The sequence below is a fragment of the Tenrec ecaudatus genome, chromosome 2 (assembly GCF_050624435.1).
Source record: "Tenrec ecaudatus isolate mTenEca1 chromosome 2, mTenEca1.hap1, whole genome shotgun sequence".
Classification (NCBI taxonomy): Eukaryota; Metazoa; Chordata; class Mammalia; order Afrosoricida; family Tenrecidae; genus Tenrec; species Tenrec ecaudatus.
The window spans coordinates 16448823-16468730 of NC_134531.1; the positions used below are offsets into that span (position 1 = coordinate 16448823).

A 19908-nucleotide genomic window follows, 5' to 3' on the forward strand; every position below is an offset into this window, starting at 1 on the left:
CCTTCTGGTTTACTTTCTCACCCAAGGGCATTCTAGAAGGCTGGGGAAGTCAAGGGCACCGCAGAGCGGCACTCTGAAGCCCTGGGCTCCATTTTTGAAAGCTTATCTTTTGTAGCAGAGGCATCTGTAGATTTCGATTGTGTTAGGAGAAATAGAATCCCCCGATATTATAACTGCACTTTTGATATGTCATTTATTTGGGATAAATAGAGGGTGGTATGCCAGTTTCTATGGAAACTAGCTCGGCTTTCTCGCTGTGCGAGAGCTTGCAGCACGTTGGAAATTGCTTCCTTCTCATTATTTTGCAGCACCGAAGAAGGTGTAGTGTGCAATTAAATAGAAATGAAGGTTTAATTAAAAAATTAAATTACATCTCCAAGTCTGTCTTTCATGCACAAGCAGCTTCGGTGTGGAGGACGTAGGCACACGCAGGTCTGGAATGGATATCCATTTTGGGAAAAGAAACGAATTATACTCTTGCTTCACCACCACCACCACCACCACCACCACCACCACCACCACCACCACCCCCGCACCGCACTACCACACACCCTTATTTCTCTCTGTGTGTGAGCAAGAGGCTGAACATGACCCTAGCGGCTCGGTGTAAAAATGCCAGTTTCATGTAGAACATTCTGGAAAGCTTGGGAGTATGTATGCAGGGCTGTAGAAAGTGAACAAGAATTTGGGGTCTTACGTGTGGGTTAGCAATTAACATCTGGAGTAAAGGAAATATGCCGGGGGAGGGAAACAGATGGGCATATTTTAAAAGAGAATATTTTAAAAGCACACTTGTGAGATGATAGAATTGAAATATTGTCCAGATTCTGATATACAGACAATACAAAAAAAGTGTTTATGCAGGTGAAGCTGCTCAAACATGACCGTTTGACCTGAGGAATGCAAAGGACAAACTGTACTCAAACACACACACACACACAATTAATAGCAAAAAACAAAATAACAACAACAACAAAAAATACCCCTAAGCTTTATTGTTTTTAAAAGTTAAAATGTAGTTAATTTTATAGGTTGGTTATTTAAATTGTCCTCAAAATATAAATATAGATATTTATCCAAAGGAATAGGAGACAGCCTTATTAAAGCTACATAATAACACCTGTCCTCTTGTCATTTAGAAGGACATTAAGGACTTTCACATGCTGAATTGCTTGTGCTGTCTGAATACATTTGAAATAATGGGCGAGGAAGAGGCATTATCATGATTTTATGTATATGACTTGCTTAAGTTCAATGTACATCAGTGCTTTTTGGAATCTGTGCCTATGAACCCTCCATGACTACAATCATTATATCATCTTAGTCTAATTCAAAGCAGCTTTAGCAAGTTCACAGGAAAATGGAATGAAAATACAATGGACCTTTTTCCCCAGGAACTTTTTGAATGTATTTGCTAAATATAATCTCTCCAAGAAAGCTATCATAGACCATTGAAATACTGTTCATTGATACAGCAAGCATGTGACCCAGCCTGCTTTGAGATTAAGATGCCTTGTTTTTAAGATCATTTTGTTTATTGTTAATGTGTTTGACATAAATTCTCTGATCCATTCACATAGTTCTGGTATGTCGGCCTTGGATTTACAGATACGTAGGTTGTAGCATCCCTGCTTTACTGATATCCACATGTGGATTGTGTCCACTTAACTTGATGCTATTTATGTTTAGTAGCTCCTTGCTCAATCAGTCTCTTACTGGCGGCAAGCCCCGGTGGCAATGGAAGCCCGTGCTATAAAAAGATTGTATGGAGAACTGAAAAAAGATTGCTCTGTAATAACAGGAGCTACATTGGTAGCGAGCAGCTGCTGGCCCAGCAGCCCGGGGACTTTCAGGAGGCTGCTAGGAATATGTTCACAGCATGCTGCGGCTGGCCCCATGCTGCAGAAGTGCTGCGTCGCCAAATCCCAGTCTGCTGGAGTGAGCTGGCTTCCTCCTGTTTAATACAGAACCCCTCTTAAAGGGGAGACTTGATGCTTCTGTCAAATAAAAAACCGATGCTGTTCAATGAGTAATCGATGCCCTCAGATCATTCCCTACAGAAGCAAACACATTGGATACATTCACTGAGCTCTTTTCTCTTTTTGTGAGCGTTCAATTCGGAGGTTGTCCTTTACCGGTTGAAGGCAAGGGAGGGTGGAGGACCACAAGAAGAAATCCGGGCAGGAGGGAGGGGCGGCAAAGGAGAGGAGGAGGTTCATGAGAGGTTCTATGTGCTGAATGAAGAGTTAATGGTCTGAAGGATAACCCCTGAATCAATGCACAGTTCATAAAATAATAACATTTAAAATTAAATAAATTAAATTAAATGTCTCCATACAAACAAACAAAAACAGAAGGGGAGCTCTTGTTCAATTTCTTAAAGACTTACTGCCCGTGTTTCAGAATAAAGAGATTTATTAGTTTTAGAACCTGAGAAGACAGTCATTTGGCAAGCTAGAAGGCTTGGGAATTTAAGGTATTTTTGAGTTTAGTTGAAGCCTTGCCTATAGCTCTCCTCCTTCACACCACATCTTGGCTATGGAAATTGTACAGCTGGGACCCCATCACAGAATGTCAACCACTTTTATATTGATTCTGAAATAAATGCCAATGAAAGAGATACAGAAATCTATATAGGTTGTACCTTTTAAAATAGCATGAACACTTACAGAGAATAAAATTTCCACAGTCTCCTAGATCTGCCAGAAGCAAATACCACAAAGTGTGTATCTTTAATGACGAGGCATTTATTTTCTCAGAGTTCTAAAAACTGGAAGTCCACGTCCAGGGGTCTTTGGAGCCTCTGCTTTCTCAGTTCTAGGGGCAGAGTCCACCCCCCTTTTTAGCTTTGGAAAGTCCAGGTGTGATGGCTGGTAGACAGGTCCACACATCCTGACATCTTCCTCTAGGAAACGATTTGTCCATATCTTCTCAGAAGCTACGTCTCAGAAGCGATTAGGACAAGAATCCACTCACTTCCTGCACATCTTCACTAGAGCATCTTCAGAGAATGACTCTGTTTCCCTAAGCAAGGGTACATTCACACCTGTAGGAGCCAGGCCTCTAGCTTTTTTGGGGCGAGATATAATTCTTTGCATGAAAATTCCTACAAAAAGGGAACAGAGCTGGATCTGTTTGAGGGCTTTTCAGTTTTTGCTGTTGTCTTTTTTGCTTGCTTATTTGCTTGCTTTTTTGGTTTTGTTGTATTAGCTGTTGTTGATTTATTGTTTGTCTTCCTTTTTGTTATGCTTTGCTTTGCTTTGTTTTTGCACATATTATTGTCTATGCGTGTCTATCTGGATGAGATAGATGGGATGAACAATCCAGAAGGGAGAACGATGGGACCAATGATTCCGGGGGGACATAGGTGAGGGAAAGATGGGGGGAAAGAAATGGGGTGCCAATGAACCCAGGGACAAGGGAAGAATAAGTGATCTAAAATTGAAGGCAAGGAGGGCATTGGATGCTTGGTGGGGTTCTATCAAGGGCAATGTAGCCTAGAGGAATTACCAAAACCTGAATGAAGGCCAAACATGATACTGGGACAGGAGGAAAGTAAAAGGAAATAGAGGAAAGAACTGGGAGGCAAAGGACGTTTATAGAGGTCTAAACACATGCATGTATATATGCAAATATACTTAGCTATAATGACAGGGGAATAAATCTATGTACATATATTTATAAAGTATTAAGGCAGCAGATAGACATTGGGCCTACACTCAAGTACTCCCTGAATGCAAGAACAGTTTGTTCTACTAACATGGCACTCTGACATTCAACTTCCCTGACACAATGTCTACAGACAAAATGGGTGCATAAACAAATATAGAGAAGAAAGCTGATGGGGACCGGCTATCAAAAGATATAGCATCTGGGGTCTTAAACGCTTGGAGACAAGTACTCAGCCATCTAGCTGAGAAGCAACAAAGCCCACATGAAAGAAGTACACCAGCCTGTGATTATAAAGTTTCAATGTGATCGGGTATCCAGCAACAAAGACCCAAAACAAAACAGACAAACATTATTTCAATGGGAATAAGCAGGAAGGCAGAGTGGAGACCCAAAGCCCATCAGTAGTCAAGTGGACATCCCCTGTCAGAAGGGCCACAAGGAATTGACGAGCCAGTCAGGGTGCAGTATAGCACTGATGAAACACACAACCTTCCTCTAGTTCTTTAATGCTTCCTCTATCATGACCCCAATTCTGTCTTACAAATCTGGCTAGAGCAGAACATGTACACTGGTACAGATAAGAGCTCACAACACAGGGAATCCAGAACAGATAAACCATCAATACTAGGAGGGGAAGGGAAAGGAAGAGGGGGGGATTACGGGAGAACCAATCACAATAATTGATGTACGCCCCCCCCCCTCTCAGGGAGAAAGACAGCAGAAGAGTGGGTGAAAGGAGACAGTGTTCGGTGTAAACCATGAAAAAAAAGAATAATATATAAATTATCAAGGGGACATGGGGGAGGGAAAGAAGAGGAGGGAGGGAAAAACTGAGGAGCTGATACCAAGGGTTCAAGTAGAAAGAAATATTTTGAAAAAGATGATGACAACAGATGTACCTATGTGTTTGACACAATGGACATGTGTATGGGAGCTGTAAGAGCCCCCAATAAAGTTAAAACTTAAAAAAACAAGGGGACATATTGCAAGCGCACAACTCCGTGAACGTCATAGAGTGGACAGCCAGCGCAACGCAGACCCATGCTGTCGCTCCACAGCACCATCAAGAAACATGGGCTATCTGTTTGATTTTGACCACTCCATATTAGGTGTTTGAGATTTACTTATGGTAAAAAGGGGTAACCAAGGCAAGGGACACCCTCAGTGAGCTGGATCACCAGGGCAACTACATCAATTGACTCAAACAGATCAAAGGTCAGAAAGCTGGCCTAGGCCTCTACCACTGTTCTTCTTGTAGTGAGTCTGTCCACTCGATGTCAACTAGAATACTGTGCTTTCCATTTTTATAACCACTAATAACATAAAACAAATGTTGCTGTGTGGACTGGCCAAATTTCTCTTTTTGACCATTCAAATATGAAATGATTTTTAAAAGTACACACCTTTTTACTTATTTTTCAATTTATTTGGTTTCTATTCCCCACCCCCTTTTCCGGGAGGCTTCAGGGTCAACATTTGTTTTATAGGAATGTTTTCTCAGTTAATTTCTCCTCCCACTGAATGTTCTATGCTGTCTTTTTCACTTTGTATTAAATATTCTTTAAAGCATGTGGCTAGCAGGTTTAAAGCATTTTACAAAGTCAGTGAGATTGTTCATGAAATCTTCCGGAACCTTTTACAGTTTCATCTAAAATCAATCTGGAATTTACTACAAAAGATTGTTGCGATTATTTTACTTAGAGAAAATCAACTGAGCCAGTGCCTTTTATTGAAAAGACCATCTTTTTCTCGCTGAACTTCAGTGGTATCTTTGTTGTAACCTGAGCAACCCTGTATGTGGGCTTGTTTCTTAAAGCTCCACTTGATCTGAATGGCCTGCTTGCCTATCATAACAGTCTGCTTTCCTCTTATACATCCATTGCAGGTCTTCCTGAAAACAGATGGATGTCACAACTATAATGCCAAGGAGATGAGACAGAACCCCAAACAATAATTCTGTGTGAGTTAATTCATATTAATCATAAAAGTATGCAATAATAACACCTGGTTTTAGAAGTCCGAGCAGTCATCATTTAAAGTAGAGGTAAGATAAAATCTTTTGTGATGAAACTGTAGTAGTTTGTATTGATTTGAGTGGGATTATACATGTGTGTTGACGTTCAATCTGTTCAACTGTATGCTTCTAGTTCTACAATCTTCTGAAAGGATTTTTAAACTTCACTACAAGGTTAAATACTCCTATATAATTATGTATGCATTATAGAAAAATATAACTTATCTGTTTCATGCATTGCATGTAGGTGTGAGAAAACAGCAATGAGTAAACAGAAGGAATCTCAATTCTGCTGGAATATACTAGATGGATATATAAAAGTATAAAACTCAGGTGGAAAACATAGAAGCTGCTGACTCTGACAAAAAGGTCAAATGATATGATTAGGAAGGGGAATAAAATAGAACATCAACCAAACATGTATATCTATGTATTACTTAATATGTATATTTATTTCTGTAAATCACAAGTGTAATTAATTTGATATGTTATAATTCATGAGAGTAGATACAAAATTATCTTTAAAACTATGTTTTCCAAGCATTTCTGTTAAGATGGAAAACTTTCATAGAAAACATTTAGTAGAAACCCCTAACAGGTTAGACATTAGAAACTTTTCCATAATTATTTAGGATCATGTGCTACATATGGACTTAAGGTAGACTTTAATTTAATCTATATTTACAAATCTTACATGGATATGTCATTGACTGGCATCACTACATTTACAGTGGCCGCTTCCTTGGGTAAATTAAGATTGGTCTACCCCAATAAAACCCAAAATCTTCACAACTGAACTAATAGGTAACATAATGATAAAAGGGGAAAATATAAATTGACAAGGATTTTGCCTTGTTTGAAGCCACAGTCAGTGCTCATGGAAGCAGCAGGCAAGAAATCAAACAAGACTTTGAACTGGGTGAAACTGATACACAAGACTGTTTACAGTGTTGAAAAGCAAGAATGTTACTTTGAGGATTAGAGTGTGTCTGACACAAGCCTTGGTATTTTAATTGGCTCAAGTGTATGTGAAAGTTGAACATTGAATAAGGCAGACTGAAGATGAATCTATACATATGAAATGTGGTGCTGGAGCCGTCTATTGAAAGTACCGTGGGCTGCTCAAAGGACAAACAAATCTGTTTGGGTAGAAGTAAGGCCCGGGTGCTTAAAGGCCAGGGTCTAGGAACTTCATCTTACATGTTGTTAGGAGACCAGTCCCTGAAGAAGGTTACCATTCCTGGAAAAGCAGAGGGGCAATACCAAGAGACAAGACCTCAAAGAGGTGGATCGATACAATGGCTGTACCATTGGGCTCCAGCACAGGAACAGATGTGGGAATGGCACAGCTCAGGGCAGTACTCCCTTCTGTTTACATAGAGTCGCTGTGGATTGGAATGGGCATGATGGCATTTAGCAAGACCAAACCTCAGTGAAAGATGTACTGTGATCCTTTGATAGAACATTATAACCTAGCAAAATATACGACTGAAATATGAATCATATTCATAACTTTCAACTTCCACTCATTTTTATCAATAAAGTAACTTTAAATAATAACTACTTTTGAGGTTCAAATCTACTTAGCAAATTTACCCTCATGTACTAAAAGGCTTATTTTTCTTTCATTCTTCTGGGCTTTGGATTTACTTTTATAAAATGATCAGATGAAGAATCCAGATGGACTTAAGAATTTATTTAATCATTTAGGGTGAGTCACACTTAAAAATGCTCATTACCATTTTGTCCTTTGCTATATAAGAAGAAGAAAAATTAGTCCATTTTGAGCAAATAACCAAGTGACTAACCAATTACTGATCTGTTAGTTTCATTAAAATACTTGTTACAAGTATTAATTATAAAGTTCCTAAGTGGTTTTTAAATGATTAAATCAATTTTTACTTCTCAATCACTATCTTACTTTAAAAAATTCACACTGCCATTGATTCAAATTCTACACAAAGTAGTCCTACAGGATAGGGCAAAACTGTGGGTTTTCAATACTCTGTAAGGGAGTAGGAAGCCTCAGCTTTCTTCCACTTATTTTTTAAAAGGCAATAATTGTGAGAAGTCTCTGGTGGTTAACTTTCCAATGGACATTTTCTCCAAATCCAATGGAAAATCCTGGGGCAGTTTTGGTGAAGTAGTGGAATTCTGAGCTTACATATTGGAGAGCTGGGTTTGACTTCCAGATGCTGTAGCTCATGCTCAGTCCCCACCTGTCTGTCAGTAAGGATTTGCATACTGCTCTGTTGCTCAGCCAGCACTGCTCAGTTTGTTGCACTGTGGTGGGGTATTGTGTCTGTGCAGTTGGAAGCTGTGTCCTCAGTATCTCAAAAACCACCACATTCTCCTAAGGGGGCAGTTTTCAGCAGGTGTTGTCAGATGAAGGACAGACTTGAAAGAAGGAAACTGTTGTTCACGTCTGCTAACTTAGCCATTGATAACCTGAGAAAGCAGTGGAACGTTGTCTGCTGTATAGTCAGAAGATGAGCCTTTCAGGGTGGAATGCTCTCAAGTTACATTTGGGGGAAGGCTGTCTACTGAAAGTGGAGCCAACTGAAATGACATGGACAAAACAACATTTTTAGGACCTTCATTTGCTGCTGTCACAAAATCTGAAAGAACTCCCATCACCCAATGATAATAGCAACTGTAGAATGCAAAAAGTATGCATCTTTTTTAATTGGAAGTCTTCAGTCATGAAATAAAATTTATAAATATCAATATATTAGAAATTTTTACACTGAAATTTAATGGACTTATATAGGCCATTTTGAATTGAGCAAACATGATTTCTACTACGCTGGGAAAGAAAAATGGAAGAGGAATGGTGTTAATTCTCCATAGAACAGGTAAAGAGCTTTCCTAAAGTACAGTGCTATCAGTGAAAGGGTAATAGCCACATGTCTACATGAAAGACAGGTAATACAACTATTACTCAAATATACATGCTAAGAACTAAAGCCAAAGATAAAAATTGAGAACTTATACCAACTTCTTCAGTTTGAAATTGACCAAACATGTAATCAATATGCATTAGTAATTGCTGGTGATTGGAATCTAAATTTTGGAAACAAAAAGCCAGGATTCACTCAATCCCATGGAGAGGGCACTGACTCTTAGAGACCCTCTATGAAAAAAGGAGAACTGTCTCTGTGGGTTTCTGAAACTTTAACAGGCAAAGTCCCATCGTTCTCCCGGGGAGCGGCTGGTAATGTTGAACTGCTGATCTTGCTTTTAGCTGCCTAACAGGCAACCACTATGCCACCAGGGCTCCCAAAATAAAGACTAGTAGGTGTAAAAGGTGGCCCTGGTGATTGAAACTATGCAGGAGATGACAGGATAGGATTTTGCTAAACCAATGGCTTCCTCATTGTAACTAACCCTTTTTAATAACATAAAAGATAACAATACACATAGACTTCAATACGGAAGAGACGGAATACACAAGAAACCCATGAGCTACATTTGTTGGAAGAGACAATATAGAAACTTATTTTCATCAGTCAGAACAAGCCTAGGGATCAACTGAAGAGCAGTCCATTAACTATTCATATCCCACTTCTAATTGAAGCTGAAGAAAATTAAAGCACGTGTATGAAAGTCAAAATACAACCTTGAGCACATTTCACCTGAATTTAGAGATTATCTCAAAAACAGGTTTGAAAAATAGGTTTGAACCCTGATGAGGAAAGATCCAACAAATTGAGGTGTTATATGAACACCATTATGAATGACAACAGCAAAGGTCATTCAAAAGATAGACAGGAAAGTGGGACAAAACTGGATGTCAAAAGAGGCTCTGAAACTTGGTCTACAATATACAGATGCTGAATTAAATCGAAGACAATGATGAAGTAAAAGAATTGAATTCCACTTGATTAACTATACAAAGGCATTCAACACTGTAGATTACAACAGACTGTGGTTAAAGTTGTGAAAGCAAAGAGTTAAAGACTACTTAATTTGCTATTCCGGAGCCTGATTACAAGCATGGAGTTCGTTGTACGAGAAGATACTGAATGGCTTTGAATCAGGAAAGGTCTTTGTTAGGGTTCTATTACTTCACCCTCATCATTTGATTGATGTTGTTAGGCACCGCGGAGGGAACACGAAATCCAGAACCTGACCTAGAAGAAGAGCTAGCGCTGCAGGCTGGAGAGAGGCTCATTATATGAAGACGTGCTGGTGGAAACTCTTTGCTTTCTGAAAATTAAAAAAAAAAACACAAGATGAGAAGTACTGGTTGATGAAGACCAAAGACACAGCCTTCAGTTTTTATTGCAACTCAGCATACAATAGATAAAAATCCTCCCGAGGGAACAAGAGTTTACATCATGATAAATGGAGAAGCACGTGAACATGGCAAGAATTCCATTTTACTTGGATCCACAACTAACACCTATGGAAGCAGTTGTCAAAAAATTAAACAAATTTTCAATGAGTAAATATTTTCACAAGACACATTTAAAGTGTTGAAAAGCATAGTTGCTTCTTTTAGGACTAATGTGCATGTAACCCAACCACAGTATTTCTCAATCACTTCCTATACATGAGGAAATTGGACAATGAATAAAGAAGTGTGAAGGATAATTAACACATTTGAATTGTGGTATTGGAAAAACATATCAACTTTATCATGGCCTTTAGGAACAGTGTATGCATCCATGTTTGAAAAAAGCACAGCCAGAATTTTCTCAACCAGCAAATATAATGAGTCTTTGCCATGTCAATGGAAGGAAAAGTCACTGGAGATGGACATAACACTGGGTAAAGTACAGGTTCCATAAAATTGAGAAGGATCTTCAAAGAGAACATAATGGCTGATAAAAATGGTTTCAATCATAGGAACACTTGTTGGAAAGCGCAGGATTGGCTAGGTTAATTCTCTCAACCATAGTGCCACTAGCAGTCAAGACTACTAACACCTGTGATAAAGGTCGGAGTGTCAATTCAGTTGGGCCCAGATTCTCAATTCAGTTGGGCACTCAACATCTACTTGTCCCTTATATTGTGATTTGCCACAGTGTAACCACCTTAACAATGGTTGCAGCAGCACATGGACAGGGAGTTGCCCGAGATTTACACCAGATTCAGAAGAGGACATGGAACAGGGATACCATTGCTGCTGTCAGATGGATCTTGGCTGAAAATAGAAAATACCAGAACGATGTTCACTTGTGTTTTATTGACTGTGTGTATCAAAAAGAACTATGAACAATCTTAGAAAGAATGGGGATTCCATAATACTTCATGGTGCTAATTTGGAACTTGTACATGAATCAAGAGGCGGTTGTGTGAATAGAAAAAGGGGATATTTCATGTCTTAAATACAGTAAAGGTAGGTATTATTGTTGTATCCTCTCATCATACTTATCCAATCTAGAAGCAAAAAAAATCATGAGAAAAAGCTGGCTTATATGAAGACGAATATGGCATCATGATTTGAGGAAGACTTATTTACAAACTAAGATATGCAGATGGAACAACCTTGCTTACTGTAAGCAAAGAAGATTTGAGTCACTTGTTAACAATATTGAAGAATTGCAGCCTTAAGTATGGATTACAACTTGATGTAAAGAAAAATTTAAAAAAAAATCTTCACAACTGGACCAATAAATAATAGCACAATAAATGGAGAAAAGGTTGAAATTGTCAGGAATTTTGTTTTGCTTTTATACAAAATCAAAGCAATAGTCAAGAGATCAAAAGATGTGTTGCACTAGGTGAATGTGTTGCATAAGACCTCTGTAGACTATGGAAAACAAGGATGCTACTGTGAGGACAGAATGGTGCCTCACTCAAGCCATGGCATTTTCAATTGCCTCATAGGCATGTGAAAGTTGGATAATGAAAAAGGAAGATTGAAGAAGAACTGATGCATTTGGATGATGATGCTGGAGAAGAATATTGAATGTTAACATGTACTGCTAAAAGAAACAAAACAAAACACCTGATGATCTCTATTGGAAGAAGCATAGCCAAAATGCTCCTCAGAGGCAAGGTTGGTGAGACTACATTTTACACAGTTTAGACGCGTTGTTAGGGGAGAGCATTCCCAGGAAAAGACATCATGTATAGTAAAGTGGAGGGTCATCATAGCTCTGGTGGAATAACTTTAAAGAAAAATATCTCAGGTGTGTGCCCTGCGTTTGTGTGTGTGGAACATTTTTACTTGAGTTTTGCTAGGTCTGGATCCTGCATCTATGCTCTAGTTTGAACTCTGGTTCTTTGGACATGACCTGCCATATGGAATGCTCTCCTGAGAGTCTTCAGCAGTTTGCCATCTGACCTGCCCGCCTTGGGTTCATTCGCCTCTGCAGCTAGGAACCTTTTCTCTGAGTGTGTTGACTGTGAATCCGAGTATGTCTTAGTCTAGGAGTTCTTCTGAAACTTGTCCACCACAGATGCCTTTGCCAGGAAGGGACATACCCTGGTGCCACTGCTTCTAGTACAAGACGAACACATACACCAACACCAACACCAACACAGCTGACAACTGCCAGGTAACTAGTGGTAAAACTGGTATAAGAAGAATCAATAAAGCACTATTTGCTCATTTGATGCGCTGCCTGAAAATTTTCTGAGATAGTTATTTCTTGAAGCCTTAGATGAAACAGATTAATTTTCCATAGAGGTTTTATTTGTATGCCTGGTTTTGAAGTAAATATGGACAGCAGTGAAAGATTATTTTATCTCAGTGTATTCCAATGTATGATTCACAGTTTTCCTCCCCTATAATTACTATGAAAACCTCAAAATTACCAATGAGTGAATAAACAAGAAAGATAGAATAACCATGAAAACTGGTTTAATAACCTTAGCTATCAAACTAATTGTGAATAACTGGAAACACTTCATTCAGAACAGTTTTACAGAGTGATTAAGCATGATTTGCATAATTTCCTTTCAGAATAAAGAAAGATCCAAATATTTTTTGAAGTGGAAGTTCAAAAGTATATCTGAACAAAATATTCTGTAGTAGTTATATTTTCATTTTTTATGGTTTTATGTGAATGAAGCCAGACAGAATTTATTCAATTATTTATCCATCTAGAAATCATCCATTCATTAATAATTCAATAAATATTCTGAGCTAGATCGCTGCCATGTTTCATAAGGCAACTTCTCACAGACTTGCCAAATAGATCTTGTTGAAAGAGATAAAAGCGGGATAGCATTCTAGATGAAATCTCCCAAAGCAAACAATACACTGAGTAAACCATTCAGAGGAAATAACGTATTTAGTCTATGGTATGAAAATAAAAGCCCTAAATCATCGTTGTCTACATTACTTAATTCTGTTATGATATAAATATAACACAAAATTACAGTGGAAAACTTTAACAAATAGAAATGTATTCTATCACTGTTTAAAAATCCATAAGTTTGAGTGTAGAGAACTTGTTCTTAGGGAAAACATTCTGACTTTGTTACCTACAGAGACAGCATAGTAATAATAACCAAGTCATCTTTTTAAAAGAGTTAATTAATTACTTTTAAATCATTTTATTGGGGGGCTCTTATAACAATCCATACCTCCATTGTGTCAAGCACTTTTGTACATACGCTGCCATCATCCTTTTCAGAACATTTTCTTTCTCCTTGAGCCATGTTATCAACTTCCCATTTTTTCCTTCCTCCCCAGGCATCCATCCTCAAAGCAAAGTCAACCACAAAGACATGTGGACCAAAGCATGTGGAGTCCAGTCTTCAGGAACGTGAGTTGCTGAGGAGGCATGATGAAAACGAAAAGAAGCAGCGACGCCATCAATTAATAATTAGAACACGGGATGTACAAAGTATGAGTCTAGAAAAATTGGAAGTCAATAAAAATGAAATAAATGCATGAAAATACATATTTTAGGTAGTAGTGAGCTGAAATGGACTGGTATTCCTGGGAATGATACAATCAAGAGGAATGGCTTTTCATTCATTATCTAAAAGGGAATTTCAAGACCTACCTCAAAGTAGCATGCTGCATATAAGGAAAGCAAATCAGTACAACTGTACTTACATTTGTGCACTAGCCACAAGAGCTCGGGTTTGAAAAATGAGGAATTTTACCAATACCTTCAGTCTGGAATTGATCTAACATGCACTCAAGACACATTGATAATTACTGGCAATTGGAACGCAAAAGTGGAAACAAAAAGGAAGATCCAATAGGTGAAAAATATGATCTTGGTGAAAGAAGCAAAGCTGTCTCACATGACCAATTCATAGCAAATGCCTTTTTTCAATAACACAAATTCATGTGGCCTTTTCCAGATGCAACACACACAAATAAACCTGGCTACATTTGTGGGAGGACACAATGGAGAAGCTCAATATCAGTAGCTGAAACCTAGCCAGGGGCTTACTGCAAACAGATCATTCACTGTTCATTGGTAAGTCCAAATTTAAATTGAAAAAAGAATTAAGAATCCACAAGAGTGGAAACATAATCTTGAGTATATCCCACACAAATTAAAAAAAACATTTCAAGAACACATGTGGTGCATTAAACATTAATGACAGGAGTCCTACTGAGCTGTGGGATGACATCAAGAAAATCAGGCATGAAGAAAGTAAAAGGATTTTAAACAGGAAAAACGAGAGTGGATGTCAGAAGAGACTGAAACATGCTCTTAATTTTCAAGTAGTTAAGGCAAATGGAAGAAACTATGAAGTTCAAGAGTTTAGCAGAAAATTTATAAGGGCAACTAGAGAAGACAAAATAAAATATTATAATGAAATGTGCAAGGACCTAATGCCAGAAAGCAAAAAAAGGAAAAATACACTCAGCACAAATATCTTAAACTGAAAGAACTCTAAAAACTCAAGCAAAGAGTTACAATAATGAAAAATTCTATGGGCAAAACATTGAATGATGCAGAAAGTATCCATAGAAGGTGTAAAGAAAACATATTGTGAATTATGAGAACGACAAGTGCAATGAATGTATAAGGGTGCTTTGCTCAATTGATGTATGCATGGATTATGATGAGAGCTGTATGAGCCCCAATAAAAATATTTATTAATTAAAAAAAGAAAACATTTTCACTTTACCAAAAAGGATTAGTCAACATTCCAGCTCAGGAGACAACATAATAGAAAGCCTTTATGGTGATTATGGAGGAAGTTAGGCTGAACTGAAATCATTAGCCCCAAAGAAGACACAGCCTTGCTTACTTAAAGTGAGGTGTACTTGAAGCACTTGCTCTGGAAGATCAACGATTGCTGTCTTCTGTAGGTTACAACTCAATGCAAAGAAGATCAAAACCCTGACAACTAGATTGATAGGTACCATCTTGATAAATAGAGAAGAGGTAGAAGTTATCAATGATTTTTATCTTCCTTGTATCCACAATTAATGATCATGGGAGGCACAACAAGACATCAAGAGACACATTGCATTGGGTAAATTTCCTTCATAATGCCTTTCTGAGTGATCGTGTTGGGAAAGTGAGCATCAAGGAATGCCAGTTTGATGGAAAAGTGTTGTGCATTGAGGGAGTACTTGAGTAAAGGCCCAATGTCCACCTGCTACCTTGATACTAAACTATAAATATACACACATAGATCTATTTCCCCATCATTATATATAAATATATATACATATATACATGGCTACATTTGGACCTCTATAAATGCTCTTTGCCTCCCAGTTCCTTCCTCTATTTCCTTTCACTTTCCTCTTGTCCCACTATCATGCTCAGCCTTCATTTGGGTTTCCGTAAGTACTCTCAGTTATATACCCCTGATTATGATTGCTGAAGACAATGCGGATGCATAAGTGAATGTGGTGAAGAAAGCTTATGATGTCTAGCTATCAAAAAATATAGCATCTGGGGTTTGAAAGACTTGAAGATAAACAAGCAATCATCTAGCTCAGAAGCAACAAAGCCCACATAGAGGAAGCACACAAGCCTGTGTGATCAAGAGGTGTCGAAGGGATCAGGTATCAGGCATCAAAGAACAAAAAATATTTATCACTGTGAATGAGAGGGAGTGCAAAGTGGAGACCCAAAACCATCTGTAGACATCTGGACATCCCCTTACAGAAGAGTCACAGGGAGAAGAACCAGTCAGGGTGCAGTATAGCAATGATGAAACATACAACTTTCCTCTGGTTCCTAAATGCTTCCCAACCCTCCGCCCCCACTATTATGATCCCAATTCTACCTTACAAATTTGGCTAGACCAGAGGATGTACACTGGTACAGATAGAAACTGGAAACACAGGAAATCCAGGACAGGTAAACTCCTCAGGACCAATAACGAGAATGCAGATACCAGGAGGGTAAGGGTAAGGTGGGGGAGAAAAGGGGAACTAATCACAATGATCTACATATAACCCCCTCCCTAGGTAAAGGACAACAGAAAAGTGGGTTAAGGGCGACATCAGACAGTGTAAGACATGGAAAAATAATAATAATTTATTAATTATCAAGGGTTCGTGTGGGAGGGAGGGTAGAGGGAGGGGGAAAATGCAGAGCTGATACAAGAGCTCAAGTAGAAAGAAAATGTTTTGAGAATGATGATGGAAACAAATGTACAAATGTGCTCAACACAATGGATATGTGTATGGATTATGATAAATTGTGCTAGCCCCCAATAAAATGCTTCATAAAAAAAGAATGATGATGGCAACATATGTATAAGTATCCTCGATACAATTAATGTATTAATTGTTATAAAAGCTGTAAGAGCCCCATTACAGCTTATTATTAAATAATACAAATAAACAATACACACAAATATATAAATATAAAATTAATTTATAAATTAAATTATATAAATAATAAAATCATTATTTAATGATAATAATTTTTAAGACCCTTTTGGTATTGAAAAGTAAGGATGCTGCTTTGAGGACTAAGTTTCACTTGACCCAAACCCTAGCGTTTTCCATGGCCTCATATGTGTGTGAAAGTTAGACATTGAATAAGAAAGACTGAAGAAGAATTATGGGGTGTTGGAGAAGAAAATTGAAGGTACCGTCGACTGCTAAGGGGGAATCTGCAAGATTTCTTGGAAATCTGTGAAAATCTGTCAAATCTGTCTTGGAAGAAAGATTGCCAGCCAGAGTGCTCCTTAGAGGCAAGCATATTTTGGACACCTGGTTAGAAGAGACTAGTCCCCGGAGAAGGAAATTATGCTTCAAAAAGTTGAGGAACAGAAAAAAATATGATCGCCCTTATCAAAATAGATTGACATAGCAGCTTCAATAGTTGGCCAAGCATAGGAACATGTGCGAGGATGTCCCAGCCCAGTCACTGTTTACTGTCTCTTGTGCAGTGTTTCCTTCTCTTGGGAGGATGGCCCAGGACCAGGCTGTGTTTCCTTCACGATGGGTCGGACCCACCTCAACGCCCCCCCCCCCCAAATAACAAGAGCAATCCAGTAAGTATTGAGAAGCATCCCATGGGTGCTTTGATCTTCCTTTACCTAATGAAGAAGCCCTGGTGTTGTAGTGTTGCACATTAAGCTAGGAAAATCGGAAGTTTGAAACCACCAGCTACTCTGTGGGAGAACAGCAGGGCTACTGTTCTGCTCTCACAATGAGTTACAGTGACAGAAATTCACAGGGGCAGTTCTACTCTGTCCTATATGGTCACTATCAATCGACACTGACTCAATGTCAGTGATTTTGAATGAGTAATGACCTTGAGCATCTTTTATATATGTGGTGCCCATTTGCAATATGTTTTTTGGGGAAAATCCAGTCCTTTGTTCATTTTTATTCTTTGAATTGTTGTGTGGCAAAATTTATTCTTATACTCTGTATATTAGACCTCTACTCTCCAGTCAGAGAAGCTAGATTATGTGAAGAAGAGTGTGGCATCAGGTCTAGAGGAAGGCTTGTTAAAAACCTGCAGTGTGCAAATGACACAACCCTGCTTGCTGAGAATGAGGAGGAATCAAACCACTTGCTGATGAAGATCAAGGATCATAGCCTTTAGTAGGGACTACATCACAATGAAAAGAAGACCAAAATCCTTATATCTAGAACAATAGGTAAGATCATCACAAATAAAGCAAAGTTTGAAATTATCAAGGATTTTTTTCTTCCTTGTATCCACAATCAGTACTTATGGAAGCAGCAATCAAGAGATCAACGGACACATTGCTTAAGTAAGTCTGCTGCACAGACATCTGTATAGTATTGAAAAGCAAGTATGTTACTTTGAGGATTAAGAGGTGCCTGACCCAAGTGGTGTTATTCTTCATTGCATCATAGGCATGTGAAAGTTGGACATTGAATAAGGAAGGTCATAGGATTTGTAGAGCTGGGGAATAATATTGAAAGCCCGGCTGGAAAGAGGGCGTCCGCAAGGAAGGCACTGGACCAGCAACCACTTCCTCCACCTCTGCGACCGGCGCTGCAGGGAAGGGCAAAGGCAAAGGCGGCTCCCCAGCCTCGGCCGTGAAACAAGTGTAAATCGATGGCCTGTGTATTAAAAATAATCAAGCATTATCAAGAAGGACGAGGACCTGAAGTTGTCCAAAGAGTGCTTCTGGGACTGGTTGTCGAAGATCGGCTTGAAATCTCCAACTGCTTTCCTTTTCCCCGGCACACGGAGGATGATGCCGATTTTGATGAAGTCCAGTATCAGAGGGAGATAATGCGGAGCCTTCGCCACGTGAACATTGATCACCTCCACGTGGGTTGGTACCAGTCCACGTTCTATGGCTCGTTCGTCACGCGGGCGCTCCTGGACTCGCTGTTCAGTTACCAGCACGCCATCGAGGAGTCCGTGGTGCTCATTTACGATCCCATAAAAACTGCCCAAGGATCTCTTTCGCTGAGGGCATACAGACTGACTCTTAAACTGATGGAAGTTTGTAAAGAAAAGGATTTTTCTCCTGAAGCATGGAAAAAGGCAACGATCACCTTTGAGCACATGTTTGAAGAAGTGCCGATCATAATAAAAAATTCACATCTGATCAATGTTCTGATGTGGGAACTTGAGAAGAAGTCAGCGGTTGCAGATAAACACGAATTGCTCAGCCTTGTGAGCAGCAACCATTTGGGGAAGAATCTACAGTTGCTGATGGACAGAGTGGATGAAATGAACCAAGATAGAGTTAAATACAACACGTACATGAGGAACACTATCAAGCAGCAGCAGCAGAAGCATCAGTACCAGCAGCGGCGCCAGCAGGAGAATATGCAGCGTCAGAGCCGAGGAGAGCCACCGCTTCCCGAGGAGGACTTGTCCAAACTCTTCAAGCCCCCCAGGCCCCCGCCAGGATGGACTCGCTGCTCATTGCAGGCCAGATTAACACTTACTGCCAGAATATTAAGGCGTTCACTGCCCAAAACCTAGGCAACTCTTCATGGCCCAGGCTCTACAAGAATATAGCAACTAAGAAAAGGAAGCTCTCCAAACCGGAGTTAACATGGAGTCTTGAGTGCAGCTGGGGCAACTGTTGGATTGAAAAGTACAGAAGACTTGTCTAAGGCCATTGCTTGCTTTGGCTGTAATGTCTCTTTCAAGCCAAAAAATAAAATTAAAGCATGTTTTAATAGAAAATAAAAAAGAAAGTGCCATGGACTACTAAAAGGACAAACCAATCTGCACTGGAAGAAGTAATATCGGATTTCTCCATAGACACAAAGATGGGAAGACCTGTCTTACATATTTTGGACTAATTGTCAGGAGAGACCCGTCCCTGGAGAAGGACATCATGTTTGGCAAAGTGAAGAGTTAGAGGAGAAGAGGAAGGCCCTCGATGAGATGGATTGGCATGGTGACTACATCACTGGGCGCAGGCATGGAAACAGTCGTGAGGATGGCAAAGGACTGCACAGTGTTTCTTTCTGCTGTGTACACTGTCGCTATGGGTCAGAGAAGACCTGCTACACCTAACAATTCTTTAGGCATGTTTCTGTCTACTATTTAGATATAGTTAGACTATTTTCTTAGATTGGATTTATATTGCTTGAAGGAGTTTTGATAATTGCCTTTGAAAAAAACAAACTATGGTGTTTATATTCTTAATGCTATTGTGTCGATTCCCAATAAAAGTGACTATATTGGACAAGGTATAACTGTCCCCATGTATTTATGGGACTCTTACTCTTTAAGAGAGTGGAAAGCCCTGCATTTGATGACCTTGTTATCAGCCAAATTTGTAACCACTACAACATCAGGGCTTTTATGACATTTATATTGGTTAATATATAATTCTTCTTCTTCTCCTCCACCTGTTCTTCTGTGTCGTTGAGT

At 39.1% G+C, this 19908-nt stretch overlaps 1 pseudogene; it reads left to right on the forward strand.

Moving 5' to 3' along the window:
- The first annotated feature begins 1737 nt into the window (after positions 1-1737).
- On the forward strand, positions 1738-19048 carry LOC142439771 (eukaryotic translation initiation factor 3 subunit H pseudogene; annotated as a pseudogene).
- The last annotated feature ends 860 nt before the right edge of the window (positions 19049-19908 follow it).